Consider the following 17,729-nt stretch of genomic DNA (forward strand, 5'->3'; position numbering starts at 1 on the left):
CTAGTTCTTTTAATTGCAATGTTAGAGTGTCAATTTTAGATCTTTCCGCTTCTCTCTTGTGGGCATTTAGTGCTATAAATTTCCTCTACACAATCTTTCTTTAAATGTGTCTCTAGAGATCTTGGTATGTTGTATCTTTTGTTCTCATTGGTTTCAAAGAACATCTTTATTTCTGGGCTCTCATTTTGTTATGTACCCAGTAGTCATTCAGGAGCAGGTTGTTCGGTTTCCATGTAGTTGAGCGGTTTTGATTGAGTTTCTAGTCCTGAGTTCTAGTTTGATTGCACTGGTGGTCTGAGAGACAGTTTGTTATAATTTCTGTTCTTGTACATTTGCTGAGGAGCTTACCAATTACGTGGTCAATTTTGGAGTAAGTACGATGTGGTGCTGGTGAAGAATGTATATTCTGTTGATTTGGGGTAGAGAGTTCTATAGATGTCTATTAGGCCCGTTTCTTGCTGCAGAGATGCGTTCAATTCCTGGATATCCTTTGTGCCAAGTTTCTGTCTCTGTTGATCTGTCTAATGTTGACATTGAGTGTTGAAGTCTCCCATTATTGTATGGGAGTCTAAGTCTCTTTGTAAGTCTCTAAGGACTTGCTTTATGAACCTGGGTGCTCCTGTATTGGGTGCATATATATTTAGGATAGTTACTCTTCCTAAGTTGAATTGATCCCTTGACCATTATGTAATGGCCTTTTGTCTCTTTGGATCTTTGGATGGTTTAAAAGTCTGTTTTATCAGAGACTAGTATTGCAACCCCTGCTTTTTTGTTCTCCATTTGCTTGGTAAATCCCTTATATTTTGAGCCCATGTATGTCTCTCTGCATGTGAGATGGGTCTCTGAATACAGCATCTGGATGGTCTTGGACTTTATCCAGTTTGCCAGTCTGTGTCTTTTCATTGGAGCATTTAGTCCATTTACATTTAAGGTTAATATTGTTATGTGTGAACTTGATCCTGCCATTATGATATTAACTGGTTATTTTGCTGGTTAGTTGATGCAGTTTCTTCCTAGCCTTGATGGTCTTTTTGCATTTTGGCATGTTTTTGCAATGGCTGGTACTGATTGTTCCTTTTCCATGTTTAGTGCTTCCTTCAGGGTCTCTTTTGTAAGGCAGGCCTAGTGGTGACAAAATCTCTAAGCATTTGCTTATCTAAAGGATTTTATTTCTCCTTCACTTATAAAACTTGCTGATATGAAATTTGGCTTTAAAAATTCTTTTTCTTTAAGAATATTGAATATTGGCCCCACTCTCTTCTGCTTGTAGAGTTTCTGCCCAGAGATTCGCCAGTAGTCTGATGGGCTTCCCCTTTGTGGGTAACCCGACCTTCTCTGGCTTTCTGCCCTTAAGATTTTTCCTTCATTTCAACTTTGCAACTGGCAATTATGTGTCTTGAGTTGCTCTTCCTCGAGGAGTATCTTTGTGGCTTCTCTGTATTTCTGGATTTGAATGTTGGCCTGCCCTACTAGGGTTGGGGAAGTTCTCCTGATATCCTGAAGAGTGTTTTCCAACTTGGTTCCATTTTCCCCTCACTTTTAGGCACCCCTAATCAGACGTAGATTTGGTCTTTACATAATCCCATACTCTTGCAGGCTTTGTCTACTTTTTCTTTCTTCTTTTTTTCTTTTGGTTTCTCTTCGCTTCATTTCACTCATATTTGATCCTCAATCGCTGATACTCTTTCTTCCAGTTGATCGAGTCGTTACTGAAGCTTGTTGACGAGCCACGTGATTTTCGGTCATGGTTTTATCTCTTCTATTTCATGAGGACCTTTCTCTGATTTCAATTACTCTAGCCATCAATTCTTCCACTTTTTCAAGATTTTTAGTTTCTTTATATGCTTGGTACGTAATTCCTCCTTTAGCTCTGAGAAGTTTGATGACCGAAGCCTCTCATCCTCGCCAAAGTCATTCTCCTCGGTCCAGTTTGATCAGTTGCTGGCGAGCGAGCCATGCCCTTGCCGGGATGCCTTATTTTGAATCTCCAGCTTTCTCTGCCCCTGCTTTTTCCCCATCTTTGTGGTTTTATTCACCTCTGGTCTTGACATGGTGACGTACTGATGGTTTGGTGTAGGTGTCCTTCCTGTTTGATAGTTTTCCTTCTAACAGTCAGGACCCTCAGCTGTAGGTCTGTTGGAGATTGCTTGAGGTCCACTCCAGACCCTGTTTGCCTGGGTATCAGCAGCAGAGTCTCAGTTGAAATGCAGAAATCACTGTTCTCTGTCAGCTGGGAGTTGGAGACTGAGCTGTTCCTATTCGCCTGTCTCTCATTTTTATTTTCTTACAGATTGGCTTTGCTCACTTCTGACTTAGGGAAAGAGCAGGGAAAATGGAAGATTTATATGTCACATATGTTGAACTAAGTTGGTCAATTAATTTACAATTTAGACAAATGAAGGCATGTGTTGTTATAACCAGTTCAAAGATTATAAAATAGGAGTTCAGTGGCATGTTTAATTTTCCAATGGCCAGGAGCTAGTAGATGATAGAGACCACTGAATTTCAAGCCATGCTCTTCTTCCTGTCTTCTCTCAGTGACAATTAAATGCTACTGCTTCTATTGTAATAGCAAAACTTTAAGCTCCTCCACCAACCAAACTTATTTTCCCTTCTTTATTCAGGCAGACCAGCAAATAAACTTCTTTTTGCCTAGTAAAGAAGCCATTTGCTGAAATTTTTGCTTTCTTCCCAAGCAAAGGAAACAAAGTCATTTCTAACAAAATAATAGCATCCACATTTTCAATTTCTGGGTAGAAACTTTTCTTTTGCTTCATCACTAGGCAAACATGTTTTCCTCATAGATGTCAGTGATCTAATTTTGTGGTTGCCTTTATCAGTAACATTGCAAAATCAATATTTATTCCTTCTTTCACTTATTCATCCCTTTGGAGAACTTGGTATAGGCCTGCTGTCTGTTTGTTTTTCAAGATATAGAGGAGCATTAAACCTGTCTTTGTCCTTGAAGTTTCATATTCCATGAAAAAACAGAAACCAAAAATTGCAATATGAGGAGACACTTTAAAATCGATGCCTCTGTCTGCTGCAGTCAAGCATGATGAGGGCACAGTAAAAGGGACTCATTGGCAGAAGTGAGAAGAAACATGGGACAGCAATTCTAAACAGCTGGGGTATATATGGGGTAGATTCCAGGGGATACAACTGGAGGGAAGAGTAGGGATCACATCATGAAAGCTGAACATCAAAGGTATGGACATTTACCAGTAATCAGCGGGAAATCTTGGAAGCACTTTAACCTCTGTTGCTTGCTTTGAAGTCTCATAATTAGCAGTCAAATAAAATAACAACTTTAGACACTGCCCTGTTTTGATGTCTAAAGGAAAGTCATACTCCTACAATAGGGGGGGGCAAAGAATGATTTACTAGAGATATACGAGTTTGATGATCATGTTTTCAGAGCAATTTTGCATTTATGTCTTACCACAGGCCAGAATTATTTATTTGTTTTTCTTTTCCAGAGTTTCGCTCTATCCCTCAGGCTGGAGTGCAGTAGCGCAATCTCAGCTCACTGCGACCTCTACCTCTTGGGTTTAAGCAATTCTCATGCCTCAGCCTCACTAGTAGCTGAGACTACAGGCACCCACCACCATGCCCGGCTACATTTTGTATTTTTAGTAGAGACAGGGCTTTGCCTTGTTGGCCAGGCTGGTCGCAAACCCTGACCTCAGGTGATCCGCCCACTGCAGGCTCCCAAAGTGCTGGGATTACAGGCGTGAGCCACCATGCCTGGCCTCAGAATATTTTAAATTGAAATGATGGGAAGAAATCTAGGACAATGTACTACTCTTTAGTGCTTTTCAGAGGTAGTGAATTGGAGTACTGTGTCCTTGTCATTCTGTCCAGCAGGTTGTGTCCTATTCAATTTGAATCTGCATCCATCTAGCTTTAAAGTCTGAATGCTTAATAATCCTGCAATTCTGACACGGTTTTTGATATTGTGTGATTTTGTAGGGTTCTTCCTTCCTGGCCTCTATACTCACAGAGTATATGTTTTCATCACCACCATTTTGAAAAATGAAGTCCCTCGGGCTTGTCTGTAATACTAGCTAGACTTCAGAATCACCTGGTAATGGTTAAAAGCCCTGGTGTCCAAGCCAGACACATGGCCAATTAAACAGAATATTTGGAGATGGGACCAAGACATCATTAAGTTTGATTATTTTTAATTTCCCAGGTAATCATTATGAGCAGTTAAAACTGAGAACAACTGCTGTGTGATCATCAGCCATGAATCATTTATTTTGTTTTAAATTCATACACTGTGTGTTCACTGTGTACCTGCTAGGCACCTGCTAGCAAAGTGTTATGCAATGATTGGAACAAAAGAAGAAATAATACAGAGTCTCTGTTCTATGGGAGATGACATTTTAGATTAAGGCCCAAGTCAAATTTTTTTGAAAAGGTTAAAGAAAAATCAAAAGATCATAGTAATAAGTTGCCACATATATGCCCCCAGGAAATATACTTTATGGAAAGACTGATCATATATTTAGATTTGCCCAGTGACAGGCATGGCTTATGCCTGTTCCTTACTCTCAAGTTTTCTAGTTTGGATGATAAATTATATGCACACTTTAAATATTAAATAATAAAGCAATGGGAAATCATAGCATGGGCCATAGATAAAGCAGGCATTAATGGGAAGTTGTGGAGGAATTGGATACGAGAGAAACAGAAAGTGCTAGAAGGATATATGTGAGTAAGTGCTCAGCTGATAGTGCTCATGCCTGGTACAAAGGCAGTGAGCGAAAGTTCTGGCCAGCATGAAGGAGATCTAAAGAAATGAATCCATCACCAAATTAGAAGATTGAACACGTTAGAAGGCAAAGATATTTCTGACAGAGATGAGAGGTAAATTTAATGTCAAATACTCATCCTTTGAAGGGAGTTTTCCTTACAAGGAGAAAGTTAGCAATCAGCTTTGTCCATGTCTACTCTATTGGAACATGGAGTTTCCACAATTAACCTCTTACTGTTCGCTTTTGCTCAGTTCAGTTCAAACATCATTCTGCTGCCTCAACCTCTCAGCTTGGGTTCCTAATCTTCGATTTCCCTTCTCATCTCTTTTCCTGTCTCCCTTTTCAAGGCTATCTTCTATTCTTTCTAATAATATTAATTTAAATGGCATATTTTTAATGAGATGATCCCTAGTTCCCAAACCAGGTTACCCCTTGAGAGGCCAGCACTGAATAAGTCCTAGGGGTTGGCTTGGATCAGTGTCTATGCAATTTGGGATTTACATAGAGTGACTCTCCATTCTCATTTGCCCTCGTGCCTTCCTAATGTGGTTTAAAGTTCTATAACCTTAATTTATGACTAAGTCTCCTTTTCTTTGTAGAGCTTAAGTTACTACTTTGAAAAAAGGCAAGCATTAGAATCACCTTTTATTTTCACAGCAATAAAAACTCATTTTGCACAAACGAAATTGCAGCTCTGGCTTCTGCTTTGATTTTCTTTCCTCTTCCTGCAATAACTGTCTTGTGATGAGGCTGTCACTTTCCTCAGTGCCCACAGCCTACTCTGGATTCCTGTCTTGGTTCGCTCAGCATCGATTAGCCCACCAAGGCTTTTAAAGGATTTTTGTATAATAAGATTGTCGTCCCCAAAGTAAAGTGATTTATTGAGAGATTTGCAGGTCCATCACTGACAATGAAATGGCCACATTGGAAATACAGGGTTATCAAGAAGTACCTTGGAGAAAGTTGCTATTCAACAGGCTGAAGAATAGGTAGGTGAGAGAGTAAAATGTATCTACAGGTGACACTTTTTCAAGAGACAGTACCTCTCCCTTACAGAGTCAAGACAATCATATGAAGTTAATTAATTCTACTTATAACTATTAAATATCAATAATGTGCCCAGTCTGTGCTCAATCCTAAGCATACAACTAGACCTTTAGTCCCTGTTTTCTTAGACGTAATGGTCTTTCTGCCTCATGTTCTGCACAGAAGCCTATATAGAGTTGTCCAATAAATCATGAAACTAAGAAAATTATTTTCTACTCTGCCACAACACATTTCTCCCCACTGGTCCCATGATGTGAGGCAGCTAAAAGATGCTGTATTCAAAGCACCAGATCTATATTATACTTACATATAGAATCCATTTCTCAGCATCTTCCTCAGCCCGTGAGCATGTGGAGCTGTGTGTTCAAGGACAATTTCCATGTTGACATGTTCAAAGAAGCTGAATAAAATCATCAACTTCAACCTGAAATTTCTTCTATGATATTTAAGGCAGCTTGAGAACTCTGTAACCAGATGAAACAAAAAAATAGCTAATGTATCCCCTATCACAAAACCTCTTTCTCAAAAGAGAGTTGTTTCTGAGGTTGGCTAGTCAGGAGTCACTGGAAGATAATTTATCTGATTTCCTCTAAGCCAGTGAGTAAATCATTTGTCTTCAATATGTACATGTGGCCACGCTATATTTAGATGGCAGGGTCAGCTCAATCTTGAAACCTGTTTGGAATTATTTTCCCTTTCTCCTCCCTTGCTCCCTCCTTCCCTCCCTCTCAGCCATCCTCCTTTCTTTCCTTTCTTCCTTTCTCCCCTTCTTGCATGCCTTTCATCATCTCTCTGATTTCAGTTTTGTTTGTACTTTAAACCAAACCATTAGCTGAACAAATAATAGGTGAACTAGCAATTATTGTGGGTTGCCAATACAGATTCACTAAAACATGAGGCATGAAATGCAAATAAAATATTAAGCAAAGCATGTGAAACTAATTGGTTTACTTCCTGGAAATTCTTCCCAACAGTTGGCTGTCCTTGCATTTTGTTGACACAGAGCTGGGCTTAAAGGCCACTCTTGCATTCTAAGTAACAATTGCATCAATAGCAATTTATTTTCTGTTAACACCTATTAAAATGAACAGCATCACAAAGGTGGAGAGTGTGAAGTGCCCCACGCAATCAGAAATTACAGAAATAATAAAGTGGTAAAGGCATAACCTGTTTATTCAACACATATTTATTGTGCCTCTGTATCTTGGGCAGTTGCCTAAGCTTGGGAGATAGATGTGAGACATCACTCTTGTCTCCTCAAGAAGCTCACAGGCTACATGGGAAGAGAAACATACAATTACAAAAGTGATATGAGAGGGAAAGAGGGGTGCGGATGGGGATGTAATCTCATCTAAGGAAATTGGAAAAGCTTTCTGGGAAGGAAAGACCTCAGAGCTCAGACCAGAAAGAAGAACGATGACAACCGAGAGGCGACAAAGGGGTGAAGAGGAGAAAGTGTCCTATGCAGAGACAGAGGCAGAAGAGGTCACAGAGACAGAAGAGATCATGACACAGCGGGAAGCATTAAGTAGTTCAGCATGGCAGGAGCGCAGAGTTCAGGGAGCCGAATGGGACAGATGTGGCGAGAGATCTGGCTAGAGATGTCAGCAGAGCCAGATGACACAGGCCACTAGAGGAAACTCAATGGGAGCTTACTAGTCACAGAACCACAACACCCTGGTCATAAATATTGATAGTCCCACGGATGGCATCATCAGCATTTATTATATCTAGCAGTGCCCATAGGGCACTTCCCTCAATTGATGGGAGTATGGCATTAGAGGTGAGGGTTGCAGAGGTTGATGATACAAGAGGTGCTTTTTACCCAAAACTGTGGGGTTTCATGGCTGTAGAATCAAGAGATAAGCCAGAGAGTGGATCTGATCAGGGAATTATACAACATGGGGTGCTGGATGCAATTAACATTTTAGAGGACACTCCTGGACAATTTTTGACCCATGGGTTAGTGTCTGTGACTCACAATTAGGTCTTCTGCCTTAGAATGACCTGCTAAATGTCAAAAGTTGAAGAGTGAAGGAGACCCTTACACCCCTTAATATTACTTCGTCACATCCTAGAACAGAATTCCCAATATTGTTTCACTTGGACTCTACCCTTTCCATCCACCTTGACTTTCATTTGATTGGCACAGAAACTTACAGATATGTTATTTCCTTATTCTCTATATCCTTCTATGGGTAAACACTATGTTCTTACACAGAAGAGACTGAGCGATACTTCCTTCCTAGAATGTTTCTACCCAGAATGGAAAACTAAATCAATAGCTCTAGTCTTTCCAGCCTGAAAAAGTACTAAATTATAAGCAGGGATACATCTAGCTTGAGTTTAAGGTCCATTCTACATGTATGCCTGACAAGTCATGGCTGGCAATGGGACAGTCCACAATTACATATTTGTATATGGGCACAAGTTACATCACAAGAGAGAACTCATATTTTTGGAGAGGGAGTTGGACTTACAAATAAGTCTCATTCTCAGGGAAGAAGGTTAATTCTGAGAAGAGCATAGTTTTTGCTAGGTAGTTTCCCCCAGTCCAGCCTTCATGGACTCATATCTGGGTCCTGAAGAGAGATGTGCTTTAAGCAAAAATAAAAAGATTTGCTTACATTAAATGGTTTGTAAAACATTGGAGAATAAAGTAAGATCCTACTTGACAATCAGGTGGCAAAATTAACACAAATAAAATCCCTGTAGCCAGGACTCAACCTGCTTTAAGACTTCCAGGATTTCAGGGGCTCCAAGATTGCAGTAGATCACACGTTGGCAGCATAGCCTGACAGGACAAGCCACGCTGTCTGTGACATGAGTTGTAGGAAGAGATCATTAGAGGGTCTCGGAAGCTATGAGCCTAATATACAAAATTGTCCTTGGGGAGAGAGGGGTTTGCACTTAAGCAACTTCTTGGGCATCAGAAATTCAGGTGGAAGATCTGTTGTGGCGTATTTATTAAAGGGCATGTGACGCCCCTGATGGGGACTACACTGTATAAATGAATAAAACTTTGAAGGATACCAAGAGATATAAATGAATAAAACTTCGTTTATATCTTTGGGTGGAAACAAGAGGCAGAAAAAATCATATTGGTTATTATACCTGTTATGTTATTCTTAACTCTATCCTGGTACAAACAAAAGAAACATAGTTTGTACATATCAGAACTATTGAATCCTAAGAAAATCACTGAAATAAAAAAAATGTGCAAGATTTCAAGACAGAATTTAGGTTAGAAATATGTTTCTGTTTCTCTATTTTTTGGAAAAAATAATCATGTTTCAGAAAGTCATGTACTTCTATGCCCCATATATAAACATTTATTCATAAAAACACAAAATATGAGTTAGATATGAAAAGTGCTCTCGGACAAGAGGGTATGATCTTGGTTTGAGGAAATTAGCAGCACTCCAATAACCACTTAGGGAATGACCCTAATTTTTGAAAGAATCAAATATTCCTCCCAAAATATCTAGTACCAAAGATAGGGTAAATTGTTTAATGAAAAGCATAGTAAGATTAATGCCATACTCAAAATATGGAAAGACCAATGAATTATTGGTGATTAGGAAGTAATCAGGCTTCAGAATGCTTCTTTGTTTTCCTCCTAGTTTTATTCAATTTTCATGATACATTTAGAATTGGTTAATGGCTTTTTAAAATTTTTTAATTTTAATTTTTTTGAAACAGGGTCTCGCTCATGTTGCCCTGGATGGAGTGCAGTAGCACAATGACAGTTCACTGCAGCCTCAAACTCCTGGGCTCAAGTGATCCTCTTGCTTCAGCCTACTGAGCAGCTGGGACTACAGACACACATCACCATGCCCAGCTGTTTGTTTGTTTGTTGTTTGTTTTGTAGAGACAGGATTTCACTATGTTGCCCAGACTTGTCTTAAACTCCTGGGCTCCAGCAATATGCCTGCCTTGGAATCTCAAAGTGATAGAATTACAGGAGTGAACTACTGTGCTTGGCTTGATTAATGAGCTTACATTCTGATGTCTTCCTTTGGAGACACGAAGGCAGGCAACCATATGAAGTTTTCAGTTTTTTTTTTTATTATTCATTCATTAAGAATGTATTTATTGAGAGCCCAGTAGTGTCCATGTAGCAGGACAGGTACAGATACAAAGAGTAAACATGGCCTGAATTCTTAGTTTCCTAAAATATAGAAGGAGGATAAAGGGAATTATTAAAATTGTAAAAGAACACAAAATTATTATATTATAGATGTGGTGAGTTGATGAATTATAAATACACTCAATTATAACTATAATAATGTATTATCCTGGAGGGATTTCACTGTGTAGTGTAAGGAGAACTATTTGGAATATTGGGTATTCCCTATGCTTTGAAAATTTTATAGAATCTTAAAATTTAAAGGGTTATGAAACATCATCCAGCTTAACTGTATTTGTAACTGATTTTAGGACATATTTAAATGGGCTTTTTTGTTATTGTTATTTTCTTGTGTTGAGTATATTTACTTTTTAGATGTTTTAGTCCAATATTAATTTCTGAGAAGTGAAGAGAGAAAGCCTGAAGATATTACTTAAATAGATGCACATATGTCTGAAAATATACTTTCCATCTAAGAGTTGTGGGTGAAAATTTGTTTGGGAAAAGGATATTTATATAAAATCAAAAATATCTCCCCACAAATTATTTATTAAACAAAATACAGAAACATATGAACTTTGAAATGGAAAAATGTGGAAACTATGAGAACCAGTTTATCAAAGTTAACATCACCAACAATAGGACAACTCAGTATAAGATGCTTCCTGATAGAGAAGGATAATCACTACTAACATGGTTTTATGGCCCAAGGTACATAATATGAATGTACTTATGGCTGAATTATCAGAAAAACTCAAATGGATAGACATTCTACAGAATAAGCGGACTATTCACTTCAAAAAATGTCAAGTGTGTGAAAGCTGAGTGTAATGTGAAATATTTCCAGAATATAGAAGACTAAAGAGCCATATCAACTAATAGCTATGTGCGATACTGACTTATATGTTGAACCTGGAAACAAACATATAGAAAAAGTTATTAAAAATATTATTGTAGGCCTGGTGCTATGGCTCACACCTGTAATCCCAGAACTTTGGGAGGCCGAGGCAGGCGAATCACGAAGTCAGGAGATAGAGACCATCCTGGCTAACATGGTGAAACCCTGTCTCTCCTAAAAATAAAAAAAATTAGCCAGGTGCTGTGGCAGGCACCTGTAGTCCCAGCTACTGGGGAGCCTGCGACAGGAGAATGGTGTGAACCCGGGAAGGGGAGCTTGCAGTGACCTGAGATCATGCCGCTGCACTCCAGCCTGGACGACAGAGTGAAACTCCGTCTCAAAAAAAAAAAAAAAAAAAAAAATTATTGTAAAACTTGGAGACATTTAAATATGAACTATGTATTACAGATGATTATTAAATGCTATTATCTTTTTGTGATTTTGCTAATTCTACTTTAGTTATATGATATGACTTTGTTTTTAAGAAATATACACTGAGACATTTAAGGGTGAAAGAGTATGTGTCCAAGTTCCTGTTCGGTATTTCAGAAAAGAAAGTATGTGTGCGTGTGTGTATTATACATGTGTAGATAAAAAGACAGAACCAGAGAGACAGAGAGAGAATGATGAAACAAACACATCAAAATGTTAATATTTGATAAATATGGTTAAAGTGTATATGATATTTTATTTTTTATACTTGTTAAGATTTTGTAAGTTTAAAAATATGTCAAAATAAAAAGTCTCAAAATAAAAAGGCCACATTCAACCCATTAAAAAAATATCAGGAAGTCAGTTTTCTCTAAATATTTATTACCTGTACTCAGTTCTCCCAGAAACTGTGCCAAGATCTTGACTCCCTCTGTTTGTTAGTTAGTCAAATTCTCTGTCACAGTGTTGGCTTGATGTCTCAGAATCCTTTGACTTTTCTGTAAGAATGTTTCTGGAAAAACACGTTTAATTAGTATGTCCAGTAGCTTTCTGACATGGTTATATACATTCATTTATTTGTCCACAGAACTTCCTACAGTTCTTGGTCTATATCTTTCTGCCCTAATGCATATCTTTACTGTAGAATATAATAAGACAATATGTAAAGAATATAAAACAACCTGACAACACTTGAGTGTACAGCATCATTTTAAGTAACGTTTTACCTTGATTTGGAATTTTGCTTGTCTACCTTCAGTATACAGTACATGAAAACTCTGGTATGTCACGCTAAATATATTTTATGATTTAATAAATTTGAAATAATATGTTAGATGCAAAATAACTTCCTACTAAACTAAAGAGAGTTCTTTTTATTTTTCTAGTTTTCATTTTATCAATTTAGCACAAAGCTAATCTTAGGTATACTGAATGAGACACTAAATTCATTGTGCTGCTCTTCTTCATGTCTCCTAAGCCTTAACTATATAGACCATATTTTCTACAACAAAATCTATGCTATTTTGTGTGATTTTCCTCCCAGATTGATAAATACATTTAAACAAAAATTTATAAAAATGACAATCTATTGAAATATTTAAACACTTTGTGGAAATATAGTAATTGAAATTACCTTAAATTGGGTTTTCCTTGAGAGTTAATAATTTAGTATAAGCATGGTATATTTCCTTGAAGTTTTTTTCTTTGCATGTATGCTGTAAATATACTTAGCCAACACCATAGTTGAAGAGACTCAATTAACACATGTAAGACAACAGGAGGAATGTAAGATGATTATATCCACAGTAACTGGTAAAATGTATAGTCTTGACACCAGTTCCCTAAGCATGGATTTTCATTACCCTGTGTAGAATTCTTATCCCAAATTAAGATGCGTTTCATTTTACCTTTACTTTGGTCAAGTATGCAGCTTTTATTAGATTCTCAATGGAATTCACAAATAAAAATATTTCATTAAAACTGACAGACTAGTTTCCTCATTTTAAAATTAGCTTTCTTGAAATAAAAAATGGATATAATAAAATACACTCATTTAAAATATACAATATGTTGACTTTTGCGTGGTATATACAACTGTGAAACCATCATCATAGTTGTACACATCACACAACATATTCATTACCCCAAAAATACCTCTTTACACCCCTTTACCTCTAACCTCAGGCAACCATTGATCTCCTTTGCATCACCATACATATATTTTCTTTTTCCAGAATTTATGCAAACTCTGTCGGTACTACTGTGTGTGTGTGTGTGTGTCTGTGTGTGTGTGTGTGTGTGTGTGTGTGTAATTTTAAGGAATTGACTCACACAATTGTAGAGTCTGGCAAGACAAAAATCTGCAAGGTGGGCTGGCAGTGCAAAGATCCACGGAAGAGCCGATATTGTTGTTACAGTCCAAAGTCAGTCTGCCGGCAGAATTTCTTCCTCTAAAAAGATCACCTTTTCTTTTCTTTTTTTTGTTTTTTGGAGACGGAGTCTCACTCTGTTGCCCAGGCTGGAACACAGTGGTACGATCTCGGCTCACTGCAAGCTCCGCCCCACCGGCTTCAGGCCCTTCTCCCACCTCAGCCTCCCGAGTAACTGTGCTTGGCTTCTTTCACTCGACGTAACAATTTTGAGATTAATTCCTCTTATTGACTTTACAGATAGTCCATTAATATTTATTAGTGAATGTTATTCCATGGTACAATTTTTCCACATATTGTTTATTCATTCACCTCTTAATGAGCACTTGGATTATTTGTGGGTTTCGTTATTGAGAATATAGGTGGTATGAACATTCCTATACAAACGCTACTTGAGTAAAAACAGAATTGCAATGGCTGTTATATAATAGGTGCATTTTTATTTTATTTATTTATTTATGTATTTTAAGACGGATTCTTGCTCTGTCGCCCAGGTTGGAGTGCAGTGGCGCGATCTCAGCTCACTGCAAGCTCCACCTCCCGGGTTCACGCCCTTCTCCTGCCTCAGCCTCCCGAGTAGCTGGAACTACAGGCTCCCGCCACTAAACCCGGCTAATATTTTGTATTTTTTAGTAGAGACGGGGTTTCACCGTGTTAGCCAGGATGGTCTGGATCTCCTGACCTCGCGATCCACCCGTCTTGGCCTCCCAAAGTGCTGGGATTACAGTATAACAGGTGCATTTTTAGTTTTTGAAGATGATAACTAAGACTTTTCCGAATCACTCGTATCATTTTACTTTTCTTTTAATAGTTTATAAGAGTTTCGGTTGCTCTACATCCTTGCCAAAATGTCATATTAATGACTAATTTTCACCATTCTAATATTTGTATGGTGATATTTCATTTTGATTTTACTTCTATTAATCTGATAATTTATGAGGTTGAGCATTTTTAAGAGCTTATTGCTCATTCTACATTAGTTTTTGTAAAGTACCTGTTTAAATATGTGTCCATTGTTAAATTAGCTTGTTTTTCTTACCATGGGGTTGAAGGAGGATTTTATATAAATATTAATATGCATATTTGTTGAGATGTATGTATTGCAAATAATTTATTGTATTCTATGGCTTGCTTTTCTATTTAATTAAGGGCTTTTAGAAATTATTTTATTAAGATATAATTCAAATACTATACAATTTGCTCATTGTATTAGTAAGGTTCCTCCAGAAAAATAGAAGCTATAGCGTCGTGTGTGTGTGTGCATGTGTGTAATTTTAAGGAATTGACTCACACAATTGTAGAGTCTGGCGAGACAAAAATCTGCAAGGTGGGCTGGCAGTGCAAAGATCCACGGAAGAGCCGATATTGTTGTTATAGTCCAAAGTCAGTCTGCTTGCAGAATTTCTTCTTCCCCTAAAAAGATAGCCTTTTCTTTTCTTTTCTTTCTTTTTTTTTTTTTTTTTTTTTTTTGGAGACGGAGTCTCGCTCTGTCGTCCAGGCTGGAGTACAGTGGTGCGATCTCGGCTCACTGCAAGCTCCGCTCCCCAGGTTCACGCCATTCTCCTGCCTCAGCCTCCTGAGTAGCTGGGACTACAGGCGCCCGCCACCACGCTCAGCTAATTTTTTGTATTTTTAGTAGAGACGGGGTTTCACTGTGTTAGCCAGGATGGTCTCGATCTGACCTCGTGATCCCCCCACCTTGACCTCCCAACGTGCTGGGATGACAGGGGTGAGCCCCCGCGCCTGGCCGAGATCAGTTTTTCTTTAAGACCTTCAACTGATTGGTTAAAGTCCACTCACATTAAGGATCAAAGGTAATTCACTTTATTCGAAGTCTACTGACTTAACTGTTAATCTTATCTAAAAATTCCTTCACAACAACATCCAGACATGTTTAACTAAGTATCTGGGTACAATGGCCTAACCAAATTGACATACGTAATTAATCATCTAGTCCATTTGAAATGTGCTATTCAAGGTTTTAAAAATATATTCAATAAGTTTTACAACCATCATTACAATCGATTTTACAAAATTTTATTTCATAATCCCCAAAAGAGACCCACCAACAGCCATTCACTGTTTCTCTGGGTCATCCATCTGCCCAGCCCTAAGCAACCATTAATATCTCTGGTTCTGTAGATTTGCCTATTCTGAAATACTTGTATAAATATAATAATGTAATTTGGAGTCTTTTGTGCCTAGTTTCTTTCACCTCACATCGTCTTTTCAAGGACCATTCATGTTTTAGCATGTATATTTTATTTATTTTTATTCCTGAACATTATTGCATTGTATGGACATATTTCATTTATCCGTTCATCGGTTGATAGATGTTATTACCTCTTTATGGCTATTATAAATAGCACTGCTATGATAATGTGTATACAAGTTTGTGTGGGCATGTGTTTTTGTTCTCTTGGGTATTTACCAAAGGAGTGGAATTGCTGGCCCATATGATAACTATGTTGAACTTCCTAGGGAACTGCCAGACTAGGTCGAAAGTGTCTGCCCCATTTTACATTCCCACCAGCTATGTACAAGGGTTTCAATTTCTCTACATACTCATGTTGTTTTTTATCTTGCTTATTACTCTTGCTATTATGTGTATTTTTGGTATAATTGTGTTAGTGAGTATGATGTAATATCCAGTTTTGGTTTTGATTTGCATTTCCTTGATTACTAATGATATTTAGCATCCTTTCATGTGCTTATCAGCCAATTGTATCTTCTCCAGAAAAATGTCTATTCAATTTTCTGTGTTCATTTTATAATCAATTCATGTGTCTTTTTATTATTGAATTATGTGTCATAGGTGTCATTTATTCCTTGAATATTAATACAATTTGCCAGTGAAAATACCATAACCATTAGTAATTTTTTCAGTTTTTATTATATCTTGTATTGACCTTAGTGAGTAACATTATTCAAAGAATTTGCCTGAATCATTGTCTTTAAAATATTTGGCATAAAGGTTTTAATAATTTTTTTTCATTTTTTAATGTCTCTAAGGTATGCATTGTTAACATTTCTTTTAGTCTTGATGATAGTATTTTTGTTCTCTCTCTTTTTTCAGTAGTCTATCTACAGATTTATTACTTTTGTTTATCTTTCCAAGTAATGAGGTTTTGTTTTTGATAATTTTCTGTATTTCTGATTTTATTAATTTCTGCTTAACTTTTTGACAAATTTTACATTTATTTTGCTCATTATTTTATGACTTCTTAAGATGAAACCTTATGTCATTAATTTTAGGTCTTTTTACTTTTCTAACATGAACATTTTTAGTCATAAATTTACCTGTTAGCCAACTCACAGAGATTTTGTTGAATTTTTCATTAGTATCCAATTAAAATATTTTCCTGTGGTTTTTTCTCATATCTTCTTCATTCCATAGTCTTCAAAAATGTGTTATCTAATTTTTAAATATGCTTCCCCAGATTTTTTCATTGTTAATATATTTTATGTAAATCTACTATGATCAGATAACATATTCTGAATGATTTGAATCTTTAAATTTATTTGAAACATATGGCTTATTTGGGTGAATATATATGGGGAATTCCATATCATATTTAGTTTGCCATTATGTGTAGGGTTCTATAAATGTCAATTAGGCAAACAAATTCAGTAAATATATAGGATTTAGCAAAGTTGTAGGATACAAAATTAATATACAAAAGTCAGTAGTATTTCTGTATGCTAGCATCAATCTGAAGATGTAATTAAGAAATCAACCTCATTTGCAATATGTACAAAACATCTAGAAACAAATTTAACCAGAATAAAAGATCTCCATTAAGAAAACTATAAATATGAATGAAAGAAATTCAAGACAATGAACGATCTCTAGAAAAAAACTATAAAGTATAAATGAAAGAAATTAAAGAGAATATACAAAAAGTGAAAAGATATGCTCATGAATTTTAAAAAGTAATATTATTAAAATCTCTACACTAACCAAAGTTGTCTACAAATTCAATGAAATCCCTATCAAAATACCAATGACATTCTTTGCAGAATTTAAAATAAATTCTAAAATGTGTATGGAACTACAAAAGACCCTGCATAGCCAAAGCAATCCTGAGCCAAAAACAACACAGCCGAAGTATTGGACTAATTTCAAACTACACTCTGAAGCTATGCTAACCAAAACAGCATTCTATTGTCATAAAAACAGACGAAAAGACCAGCAGAACAGAATAGAGAACCCATAAATAAATTTGCATATTAGCAGCAGATTAATGTTTGAGAAAGGGGCAAAGCAATACACTGGGGAAAAGACAACCTCCTTTAATAAATGGTCCTGGGAAAACTGGATATCTATATATAAAAGAACAAAGCTAAAACCTCATCTTTCACCATATACAAAAACCAACTTAAAATGGACTAAACATTTAAATGCAAGACTTAAATTATGAAACTACAGAAGCAAATATTGAGAAAATACTATGGGATGTTGGCCTTGGCAAAGATTTTTTGTGCTCAAAAGTACTGGCATTAAAAGCAGAAATAGACAAATTACATCAAGCTAA

General features: G+C 36.8%; 1 long non-coding RNA gene across 6 annotated transcripts in view; it reads right to left on the reverse strand.

Annotated features, from left to right (window-relative positions):
- The window catches only part of LOC110744168, a 65,027-nt gene that overhangs the window by 15,477 nt on the left and 31,821 nt on the right, over positions 1–17,729 (reverse strand). For 5 of the 6 annotated variants that reach the window (XR_004176900.1, XR_004176898.1, XR_004176896.1 and 2 more), the window contains 3 exons: positions 11,652–11,777; positions 9,810–9,978; positions 6,115–6,271 (listed from right to left, as the gene is read on the reverse strand). This is a non-coding gene — a long non-coding RNA (uncharacterized LOC110744168). The remainder of the gene's footprint in view (positions 1–6,114; positions 6,272–9,809; positions 9,979–11,651; positions 11,778–17,729) is intronic. The other variant, XR_004176899.1, reaches the window with a different exon arrangement.

Source organism: Papio anubis, chromosome 11 (assembly GCF_008728515.1).
Source record: "Papio anubis isolate 15944 chromosome 11, Panubis1.0, whole genome shotgun sequence".
NCBI lineage: Eukaryota > Metazoa > Chordata > Mammalia > Primates > Cercopithecidae > Papio > Papio anubis.